The sequence below is a fragment of the Scophthalmus maximus genome, chromosome 11, assembly GCF_022379125.1.
Source record: "Scophthalmus maximus strain ysfricsl-2021 chromosome 11, ASM2237912v1, whole genome shotgun sequence".
NCBI lineage: Eukaryota > Metazoa > Chordata > Actinopteri > Pleuronectiformes > Scophthalmidae > Scophthalmus > Scophthalmus maximus.
The window spans coordinates 19,232,995-19,244,331 of record NC_061525.1 but is presented as its reverse complement, the minus strand read 5'-3'; positions in this window follow the sequence as shown (position 1 = coordinate 19,244,331).

Here is an 11,337-nt window from a genome sequence, read left to right as displayed (position 1 = left end):
CTTGCAGCAGAGGTGTTGTCACCTTGACTAGAGACGAATTCTACTGAAGAACAAACCTACGTTTGAACCTTTGTACACGTGCAGCTGTTTGTGTGGGCTGCTGCTGCCCCATCATCAGGGCAGCATCGGTCTCGGCCTCCAGCCGATTCTCCAAATGGCTGCCTTCATCTGTACGGACAGGAAAATTGATCAGCCCCTGCGATGTCGTCTGTGGTGTTTGTGCTCTGGAGGCAAACACAACACGACTTGCATGGAAACACAGTTTGGCTCAATACTTCTTTCGCGCCCCCAGAGACGAGGCTAATTAAAGAGGAAAAGCAAAAAGGGAATCGGAGGAGGAGCAACAAGTTCTCCAATCCACAGTGATCCCAGAAGTGTTTTCTGATCTGACGCTGTGCGATCTGGGAGATGAACAGTGGCCTCCCATGTACAAGTGAGGTCGTTTTGTTGAAGCATCCACCCCCGACCTACAGCAGACCCGCTGTCAGTCAATCACCTGATTGACTAGTGATATATTCAACATGTGCTACAATGCTGACATCAATAGTTTTAACTTTTAATCACAGGTGAATGTTATTGACTGACAAAATTATGAAATGATTATAACTTGACGATGTAAGAGGGATGCTGGCCAGCAAAATAACAATACATTGATAATGCCAATTTGAAATGAGATTGTCAGACCCGATGAGCATTATATATTCATTTTGTCGGCACGTGTTGGGTGTTGCTATTAATACCAATGCTGTGGAAGAACCTGTGTAAATATAGACACATGCGGCGATACCAAGGTGCTTAACGCCTTTGAGAAGAGAAGCAGCGACGCTAATTAAATCTGTGAGCAGCAGTGAGCTGGTTTCAGACTTGAGGAAGCTGAACAAAGTCACTTCGGCTGGATAAATTCAGTTTGAAGACTGATGCATTGGAGCGTGGATACCGTGTGATTGACAGCTAGTACCATCCAATCGGTGCAGTTCACAGTCAGTCCCCCCCCCCCCCCCTCCTCAAATTATTATTAATTCTGGGGGGTTTTAAATCAAAGATGGCGCCGGTCAAAATGCCAAAGTCGAGACTTTAAAACGGCAGCTCACAAGTAATGGGTGACTTCACCGGTGGGTTGAGCTGGGATGTGATAGGTCACGTCATTTGTACGAATCGTTGTGGTTCATCATTTTGGTTAATGCTTGCCTCCGGAGCATGGCCACGTAATTTGGTGAAATTTTGAGGTACACGTTTTTGTTGGCTGTGGTGCCCCCTATGGGTTGGGCTGAAAATGCTTCGTTAGATCCCTTCCAAATCAAGGCCTGGGAATATCTAAGATTCATGACGGTTTAATAAATTCTCAAAGAGTCCTAGCCAAGATACAGAAGACACTTTGGTAGATGGTGGCCATGTTTTTCGACCAGTTTTCTTCATTTATAATTTAGATGTCATTCCCCCGAGACTGCATACCAAGTTTGGTCAGTTTCAAAAGGTGTTATTCATCTTACCTTATCAGCATGGCTATATACCACAAAAAAATAAATCTCTGAAGTCACCTTTGAAGTCTCTTGTGTGGCTGGTTGGCTCTCAAAAGACAGACTTGGGATGGAGGAGGATCACTTTTTAAACCTGTGAGCGTACAGGTAATTCGAGGGGCCGCAGTCGTGACGGAAACCCACACAACTGTCGCACTGCCAAAGTACATCTCAGGATGTTTCCAAGCAAGCGTGGACTGGCCGTCCACACACGACCGGGACTGATCCCTTTGGGCCGCCGCATCGGTGACAATTCACCTCATTTGCCCTCTTATCATAAGCAGTTCGCACACAGAGGAGCAGGCATCGCTGTGGTGCCTGGGGATGTTTCAGCGAGATGTGTTGCTATTTAGAGAGGAGACCGAAGGCTTCCCGACGAAGCTATTACTGACTGCCCTGATTACCCCGCATTAAAGCTGGCATCCTTCATCTTCAGTTTTTGGCTTCGCTCCCTGCTGTCAGCTGTCTTTTGATAGAAGACTTTTGACAAACCCAGCTCATACATGCCACAGAGCATGATGGGATGTTAACTGATGTCTTTTGGGAATGGGAATAGAACGAAACCAGTGTTGAAAGAAGAGCTAATATTGAATTTGGTTTAGTCAAATTGCCAGGAACTTGAATCTGGACGGATGATGTTGGTCCTGCAGGTCGTTACAGTGGTGCACAGGCCGTGGCCCTTCTGTGAGCCTGTCATTGGGGGTGTGCATGCGATTGTGCAGCGTGTCCACTTTAATGATCCGACTGATGAGTGAAAAACCATCAGACTTAAAGCAAAAGATTTAGGACGATGCTTTAGTTTGCTCCAACACCAGCTGCGCCCGTTGTTGACACACACATTCATCCACATCAACAGCAACCTTTTATGAAACCTCAGCTTGATTCTGTCTGAAAGGCTGAGAATTTTTTTTTGCCCCTATTCCACTTGACTGCTTTACAGTAACACCGCTTTCTATCCTCGGTGTCAAGGCCACTGCTTGACATCAAATAATAGCTAACAAGCGCGAGGTGACAACATTAAGGGATGGAGTACAATTGTGAAGCAGCCATGCAAGGTTTTCTTTTGTAAATACATTTCTAGGTGACAGTCACTTCCAAAAAAATAAATTAAAAAAGAGGCCTAATTTCTAACTGTATTAAATATGTAACGCCTGTTTTTTGTGCTGAATGTCTCATGATATAAGTCGATGGGACTTCAGACTGCTGGAAGATGCAAGTGAATTGTCAGATTTTATTCAAAATGATAAATCACAGATATAAATGTTATGTTCCAATGGAAAAACAAGACGTTGAATTTTCTTCCCTGAATCATTAAATTGGTGATGACATCATGTTTTAAGGTTCTGGTTAAACAAGTAGTAACCAGCTCTAGTCTACTGTCACTCAGTAGACTAGAGCATTTACCTCCACCAAGGCCCAACAGTCTCCTTAAAGTCTGCCGAGCTGCAACAAATTGCATACACTCATGAATATTAGTCTCCTCAATATGCCAGATTTATTTTTCATCAAGATCCATGAATTATTTTCTGAAAAATCAGTGAAGAAACATTCTATCTAAGCTAAGTTGAAGAAAATGTCAGGAGTCCCCCCTTTGTCTTGATCGACTCCAACATTTATAATGGGTCCTTTGTTGGCTCATGTCTCCTCCTTCCACCAGATTTCGTGGAAATCCATATGCAGAAATAGTTTTTACGTAATCCTGCTGAAAAACTAATGGACGGGGTGAAAACATAACCTCCCTGGCCTAATTGATTCATTCATTCGTGTGTGTGTGTGTGTGTGTGTGTGTGTGTGGTTGTGTGTGTGTGCGTGCGTGCGCGCGTGTACACCAGCCAAGCCAGTGACATAAGATAGGAGCCGCTCTTCGGGAGGACATTCATCCACAGAGGCATCGTCTTTGGTCTCCGTGGATACCAGCTGTGCCCCTGGTGAAATTCTTTGTTGTAGGGGAGCAAATGAAATCCTGGATATGATTCATGGGATCAGCAGCAGTATGTGTGTGTGTGTGTGTGTTTGTGTTCTAGTAGCTTTTTACCATCTTCTCTTTCACTCCCCCCCCCCCCCCCCCCCCCCCCCCTCCTCACAGCTCCTCTCTGCAGTCATTTTTCCGTCTCAGTAATCAAACTCTTTGTGTGGGCATCGTCGACACAACACGACGACCCTCATTCTCTGGTGCCGAAGGGGAGCAAAATGAATTCACAATAAAGCTGTCAACACACACACCTCAGATATGAACCGCTTCCAGCCGAAGGGTTGCGAGTTCTGCCAGTGTTGCCGTTTGCCTGTGAGGGCGTCAAGAAATTTAAAAGTTGAGGCAGCTAATGGAGAGAGAGATTGCAAGTGAGGATTTCACCTGTTTGCAGCCTGCAGCCGTCTGATGTGCGACAAGGGAGAGAAAACGGACGAGCGGAGTGAAACAACTGATTCGTTGGTCTGCCAGCGGAGGTTAGTTCGCCAAATGATTTCATGACCTCAAATATCCTGCGGAGAAACTGAAAGAGAGACAGTAATTAATGTAAGTATTGGTTTAGCATGCGTCTGTGTTTCAAATCAAAATCTGCTTTTGATTTTCGGTCATGTCGTCAGTTTGGCCAACTTTAATCTGAGACTTATCTGAGTCGTCGATATTCCTTTCCAAGCCATGTTCAGCAGCTTGTGTCTGTGTGTGTCTGTCAGTGTACAAGCCCGGCCCGCTCTGTCAAGCTGCAAATGCATCCTGCTAACTCACAAATGCCGCCGTGACGTCAGTCGGACACCGAGCTCAGACATCCTGTGTGAATCTGGGTTTTGTCTGAGCTTCACTCTGCCTGCTGCACGTCAAAACACAACTGAGAGCAGGGAGTGAGTTAAAGATGGGCAGTGAACAAGACGGAAGATGCTGAAGCCCTCAACAGAACTGACCGACACTGCAGAAGTCAGGTGACAAGTGACTCCTACATTGTTAATATGAAAATATTGATTGTGGCAACTTCCAGACACCGGGAAGAATCCAGAGTGGATCCTGACTTAACGTTCAAGTTCGGTGGGTTCAGTGTCTTGCCCAAGGGCAGTTCGACATCCGAAATGGAGACGCTAGGGATCGAACTATCAACCTTTTGGTTAGCGGAGGACCCGCTCTACCTCCTGAGCCGCAGCCATCCCACTTTACAATTGCACTCTTGTAAAATACAGCGTGCTCGCCTCAATGTGGGCCAGAGGGACTGTTTCAAAAGCGTCAGGTCTCCTCTGAATTGGCAACATGTTTCGCTGAAACATCCGCGAGCTGCTCGCCTGTGTGCCAGTCGCTTGCAACAACAGAGTGAATGAGGGTGACTATTTTCATAATCAGTGTCGTTAAGCGTGTAGTAACCAATCAGAGAGTGTGGAGGACGGCGGCACCTGAATGTTTTCTGTTCCCCCTTCAGGAACAAATTCACACAGAGGCACAACTTTGCGTCGTGTGCCAATGACCAAATGGGATGTGGTGCAGGCTCAAACCTGACCTATGAGTCATCCTGGCTATACTTCCTAATGCCCCTCCCTCCCCCCCCCCCGCCGAACCCACTGGAAGACTCATGCAGCCGACAACTGCAGTCCTGATGCTGCTTCCTGTCTCTCGCTCTCTGGGCACTTAGCAACCGCTAGACTCGGGCCGAGTTTAACCAGCAATTAAAGGAGCAATTCGTCATCGCTCACCGTGGCGGAGATGGTGCAGGGCCGACAAAATAAAAGCTCTGAGAATATGATTCACGTGCATTAAATGGGAGAGTGGATTTCAATCAATCACATTCCCACCGTGAGAGGGAAGGGACGAATTGGTGAAATCATCGGCGCACTCTTCGGTCAGGATGACTCATGGCTTTATGGGTAATTGAAAATGGTGCGTCTGCTTCCTGAATACATCGTCTGTGGTCAGCTTATCAACTGTAAGTTTCACTTTAAAAGTGAAAAAAACAACCCACACTGCGACGGCTGTCACCTGCGTCGTGCTGAAGCGTTTCATCAGTTTCTGATCAGCCTGAACATGTGGCCACAGCTGTTATTCCCACATGACAGCAGAGTGCTACATTTACTGAAGTTCTGAACATGACCCGCTGTGACGTTTAGATGAACTCTCACTCAACATTTTCCGACTGAACTGGGAAAAGAACAAATGGACCATGTCAAATTCACTGGAGACACTCTTTTGTGTTTTCATGAAAATATTTGTTGCAGCGATTTTGTATTGGGTTTAATTAAACCATAGACGTTTTCATGTTTTTTGTGAACCACCCCTCTCCATGTACTCTACCTCTGTGATATCAAACTGTGCCGTGATATTACCGGATATCATATTGTGGTTGTTTGGAAACTCCTGTCGTTCGTCAACACTTTGCAGGAGTCCAAGCTGTGTGAAATCCTCCAGTCCTGCCAACAATATTTGCACATTCAGTATTTTTTTGGCAGGTGAGCTGGGAGGGGGAACACAACATCTTATGAAAAAAGGACTTTCCTGCACTTTATTGCATCTGTACATCAAGTTAGTGTTTATCTGTGCAGTGGGAGCTCATGGCATCAAGAGGAGACTCAGTAACGAGAAGCGACAGATACCAGGTCTGAGGCAGAATTTTGAAGTGGAATGAAAAACTGAGGGACGTAGAAGGCGGTGAAGGTTGACTCCTAGAATACATGCAAGGTAAAACTGAGATTTATAGATTTAGCTCCTGCACACTGGACATGGAAATTCATTCGACAGTGCTGCTGTTGCATGGTTTTTCCCCAACATAGAAAAGGCTTAGGTGCTGGGCTTCAGTGTTCAGTGCCTTGAGCCAAATGAATGTACGAAGGCGTTTAAGTGACACTGCAGATTGAATGTAAAACAAAGGTGAAAGATCTCATACTGAAAAACGCAAGCCGGCAACAGGAACGACCTGCCGATCAATACGTGTTTGTTTACTATTGTAACCATGCTCAGATTCCTACACTGGAAAGTGGGGGAGGTGGTTTCCCGAAGCCGTCAAACCATCTGACAACCAATTCTGAAACAGCAGATATCTTCTGAGATATTTTTGGTCCAGAACAAATCAACAGACAACCTAACCGACCTAAACAAACGTTGCCGCCCCTAGCTACTGCACCATGGCCAGAAAACCCATTTGATGATGCATTTCTGTCATGGACAAGTTGTCTGGTGTTTCCTTTCCCATCACTTTTCCTGTGTGTGAGCCACTTAATCATCTGTTGGCTTCTGCTCCTACACTCGACTGCTGATGTTGGATTATAGCAGGAAGATGTGCAACACGAGATCCGTCACAAAGCTTCTCATCCACAACATCTATTTCTGTCACTGTTCCATCACTCTGGGTGTCCCAGGTCCTCAGATGTGTGCTGTGGGTTCCCCTGACATCTGTGCAACCGGTTTCCCCTGTGGCCTCGGAGCAGAAGGCGAATTCACCGCAAGTAGACCGTGACGCCAGGGAGCTCAAACTGCAGCTCTGACTTTATCCCTGCTGCAGATCCACAAAACAGTCAGCTACTGTATCTCTGTGATGCCGGCGCTCATATCCTCTCCTCGCTCCCCCCCTCTTTTTTTCCTTCTTCCTCCGCATAAACGTATACGTCCTTGTCCATCACGGGCAACGCTGCAGATTTTTTCCCGATGTGTCACAGCAGAAACAGGCTGTTTCTTAGGGATGCTTGTGGGCTTGCAGAGGAGGGAGGGGCGGGTTTATTTTTGTCTTTCAGAAGGAGGTAAACAACTAATACTCCCTGACGTGGCCGCAACGCAACATCTGCTCTGTGACTTTAAGATGGAGGAATGAGGCAGATTCAAGAAACAGCTACATCAAAGCCCAGGACCATGAAAAAGGCAACAAGAGGCAACGGGCAACATAATGGTTTTCATAAGCAACCAATGTCTTGTATATTCCTCAGACAAAAGTCAGTGACCCTAATAGTGTAACTTGGCAGCAATAATAGGAGAACAGATGCTTTGAGATGCTAAACCGAGGATTGAAAGAAAATGTGGTTGCTTTTTTATAATCTCCTCTCTTCTACAACTTCTCTTTATCTCTTTTCTGGGTCTCACTTGGTGCCTTAGGCACGAAAAAGCAGAGAGAAAAGAGAGACGTGGAATTCGTCGGCGAGGGAAGAAGGCTGAGCCATTACTGTGATGAAGCCTTGTGCCTACATATGTTGTGACATTGCTGATGAGGCTGATGAAGTGAAAAGGTGGTGAACAACAGAGAACATCGTCTCTAGAGGAACACGAGTCCTTTTGTTGTATAAAGGTTTAAATAAGTTTACATGATTAAAAAGTAACATAGAAGGTATTGAGACCCACAATGATCAGTAAGACAATTGATGTGAATGTGTAATTAGGATATAATCACATCAATAGATTGCATGATATGTTAATTAATAATTTGCGCAATAATTTAAGAAAACAATACGAAATTAAAAAAAGGGAACATGGGCCATGAGATATCAATTTTCTTCATGGATCCAGACGAATATATTTCACCGATTTCCCTGAGAATGATTCATGGATCTTGATGAAAAACATCCTGCAATGAGTGTGAGCAATTTGGTGCAGCAACTATTTCAAGCTATCCATTTATATTATTACTACTACTATTTATGCTGTCATTTTATGATGTACGTTTTCTGTTATCTTTTCTAACAATAATCACTTTGAGGGTCATACTGAGGTTTGTTACAGATTTCCATCATACCTCGACAACTCCAACTGCTCACCGCCCCACCTGCAGCGTTTGCTTCCTGTTTTGAATTTCCATATGTGCTAAAGGTCCTGCCAATTTCATTTTGATTTTCACAAACAGCCAAAGTGGTCTGATTGTTTCTGCCGTATCCTCCTCAAAAAGCAGCGGTGAACCAGATGAGTCATCCTGCTGCGCACGCACGGACACACACACACACACACGCACACACACACACACACACACACATCAGGAAAACAGAAATGAAATATACAACATGAAAATGGATTTGATCAGTTATATAAATGGTCAAATATCAAAATTAGAGCATCTTTTAAATAGATATCTCATAAAAATGATGTCTCTTTGTGATCATCCTTTGATCCCCTTCTCTCTCTCTCTCTCCTCCCGGACAGATGTGAGGGCTGTAAACATGCACTTCTCGGAAACTCATATCTTCCCACCATCATTTCAGGAAAAGGTGACAAATGTGGTGGGTAACATTTCGTCTATCGGCCCTGGTGAGCTATAAATGCCTGGGAGAGACTCTGGTGCCACATCTCACATTTCACAAAAGATAATAGGAAAAAACAAACTGATGCCTCACCCCCATTTATTCCCTGACACACGTCTATTCCCACACACGCACGCAAGGACACACCATCGACCAGGGAGAACTGAGGCTGACGTCAAAGCCCATTCACAACCTTTTCCCTCTCCCTCCCTCTCGACGTCGGGTCTGCCGAGCATCTGATAACCTGAGTTAAGGAGCAGAATTATTGGCTGACAGGCCTGCTGGTGATAAATGGGGCGCAGCCACTGTCAGTCACCGAGGGACAAACACACACACACACACACACACACACACACACACACACACACACACACACACACACACACACACACACACAGAGAGGAGAGCGGAAACGATGCCCTGGGCCAAGAGAGGTGAGTCACAGTGTTTGTCTGTAAAGACAGATTCTCGTATGCCTCGATGGGGCTGAGAACACAAACGCACGCACCCACGCACACACACGCACACACACACACACACACACACACACACACACACACACACACACACACATACACAGACACAGACATTGTGATTTACACGTACACAATCTTTTGTGTTTTTAAAGCCCAAAAATCTTATCAAAACATTGGACTTGACTCCTCAAATCCAGAGGACGGTGCCTCGAGTCCCTCATGGCATCATGAACTATAAACTGCTGATCATAACGCCTCTGCGTTATTACACATATTTACTGCAGGATATGCGCCCATTGGCAGCAGAGAGTCACAGTGCAAACAGAGCAAAGTCATTGGGGGATTGTTGCCATTCGATCGCTGGGAATTCTCTCCGAGTAGAAAAGACAGAAGGAAAAGAAGTAGAGGAGAAAAGAAAGATGTAAAAAAATACTCAAGGTCCACTTACGAGTGTTTTCCAGAGCTTTCAGCTGGATGGAACTGATGGAATGCAAATGTATCACTTGCAGGCTTCTCATCCATGTTGACTTAAATGTTAGATATTAAAGGTCCACTTTTTTTATTCCCCTTTCACCTCCACCGAAGAGGTAATGTTTTCACACTGTTTGTTTGTTTGTTTGTTTGTTAATCAGCAGGATTACGCAAAAACTAGCAAACCGATTTTTTCATGAAACTTGGTGGACGGATGGGACATGGGCCAAGAAAGAAACCATCACATTTTGGTGCAAATGCAGGAGTTGTTTTTTTGACATTTCCCAGGGAGTAATTCATGGATCTTGATGAAAAAAATCAGGCATATTTAGGGGACTGATATCTATGAGCTTGATTTAATATATAAGGGGACAGTTGGGCTTCGGTGAAGGCGTGTGCTCTACTGAGTGCCATTCTAGTGTCGTGTGTACCTATTCTCCAGGTGAAGACCGTGTAATAACATTTTAAAAAGTTGAGCAAAGATAGTTAGTGGAGTTGAGAAATTGCTGCAGACGATGGCAAATAGTTTCCCATCCTCATTGAAGGATCACAGAAAAAGTTAGATCCAAAAGGTTCATTATTCAGCCTCGTTTCTTATGTTCAAACTCCAATCAGTCATGTGGGGAAAAGGAGTCGCCCCATTCCTTTACCTTATAATGAGACTGTGCCCTGAAGTGAAAGTACGTGTACGACTTCCTGTGCCGGCAAAAATCTCAGACTCCCCATCATCAAAAAGTGACACCAATCACACACACACACACACACACACACACACACACACACACACACACACACACACACACACACACACACACACACACACACACACACACACACACACACACACACAGAACACTGCTGTGAAAACGTTTAGAGGGGAAAAATAGTAATTGCCAGTAAGAAAGTTCTCAAATGACCTGAGGAAAACCTTGGGTTGTTATGTTTTTTCAGTGGACAGACAGTGGAACTGGGGGAGGAACCGAGCTGTAATTGGTTTCTGTTTACCAGTAATCCTGCCACAGACACAACCACAAGCAATTAGCCAGACAGCTCAGGCTGCGTGTGTGTGTGTGTGTGTGTGCGTATTAGTCACGAGGGAGAGTGTCATCAGGCTGACGGAGACATGAGATCAAAATCATCTCTTTTGTCCCGTTTTCTTTTCGATTGTCCTCGTCTCGTGCTGCGATAACGTCCGAAAGCTTCAGGAGAAATGAAGCAACATCAGTGCAAAAATGATCTTGTGTGACTCAACGTGAATCAAGTTGTGAATGTCACTGAACTGAACCTCTGGAGTTCCTGAATGAGTTTTAAGAGATAGTCCAGTATTTTCCGTCTCCACACTATTAACGCACTTATAAATCATGATTATTACTTTCATTAATTACTTCAGGTTTTGCTAAATGCTCCAATTTAGAAATAATGTCAGAGGCTCTTACTAATTTTACCATTTCAACAATCAGATGCTTTGTGAACCCAAATGCGTTGAAGAATCGTTTCATTTTTTCTTTGATGTGCAGAGAACTATTTATAAAATGCCACTGTGACAAAGCTGAAAATAGGAAACTGAATATGAGACAGGTCAGTGGAGGATAGGCACATTAAATACAGCAACAGGGTGTTTATGAATGGAACTGAAACACAAACACACACAAACACAAACACACATCCACTGATCTATTTTA